This window comes from Macadamia integrifolia, unplaced genomic scaffold (genome assembly GCF_013358625.1).
Source record: "Macadamia integrifolia cultivar HAES 741 unplaced genomic scaffold, SCU_Mint_v3 scaffold1620, whole genome shotgun sequence".
Lineage (NCBI taxonomy): Eukaryota > Viridiplantae > Streptophyta > Magnoliopsida > Proteales > Proteaceae > Macadamia > Macadamia integrifolia.
In genome coordinates this window covers 9,446-10,594 of record NW_024868280.1, presented here as the reverse complement: position 1 = coordinate 10,594, position 1,149 = coordinate 9,446, and positions in this window count along the sequence as shown.

Sequence of the window (1,149 nt, the reverse complement as noted above, 5' to 3'; positions counted from 1 at the left end):
CATTCGCAATCACAGCATAAGTAGTTCAAATGTAGAGAATGAGAGAAAAGGTTTTGTGATTTACCATTACGTTTCAAGTTTTAGAGAGAGAGAGAACAAGAACAAGGGATGTCGAGGAGTTTCAACAGTCCTTCTTGAAGCCCATGAAGTGCGAGGTTTCAATTTGGTGGGTCTTCTACGAGGCTGTGATCTTCGTCTTTGAAAAATCCACCTGAGCCCCTTCAAAAATCCGTTGCCGATTGTTTGTCTTCCTCCTCGTCTTCTACTTCTCTTCATGTCAACTTTTCCCCTGTTGCAGGGAGAGGGAGAGAGGCGGAAAAGAGATGCAGCCATTTGCAGGTTGGACATAGTAGTCAGGGTTTCAGGTCAAACAGCATCACCGGTCACTGATCATTTGCAAAGGGTAATGGGAAGAGGGGAGAGAAACTGTGTAGCAACAGTGGATTGAAAGTTTGCACATCTTCTCTCCATCCAACGGTTTAATTTAAGTTGATCAAATCCTACGGTCAAAATTTTGCTAGCATTTCTAATTTCTAGGTAATATAATATATATATATATATATAATATGAAAATTAAGGTTATTGAGATAGCCCCACTATCTTGTATAAGAATCATGAGAGGCTATCCCACTTGAAGCCAATTGGTTTTAAGATGGAAGTTTTAACATGGTATCAGAGTGATTACGCTAGGCATCCATCAATGATGGACTCTTTACATTGAATATAATTGATGGGCTCCTTGCTCGATGCATGAAGACAGAACCACCTGCGTGTAAAAGGAAGTATTGAGATAATTCCACATCGACTGTGGGTGACTCAACTATCTTGTATAAAAGTTACAAATGGTCACCCCATTTCAAACCAATTGATTTTAAGATGAAACTTTAACAAGGATAAAATTAATCGACAATTCGATACCCAAACTAAATCCCTAGTTGCAATTAAGAAACAGATGATTAGAATCAATTAGGGATTAAATGCTCCAAAGCACTTATTATCAAGATGAAAAGTCCCAATTTAGAAGGCCTGGATGAGGAACACTCTCTAGGCTATCTATATTCTGATGACAGACAATAAAAGAACCTTATTTTGAATTTGAAGCTCATACATATCCATTCTCTTCAATGTTGATTTTTTGGGGGGGGGGGG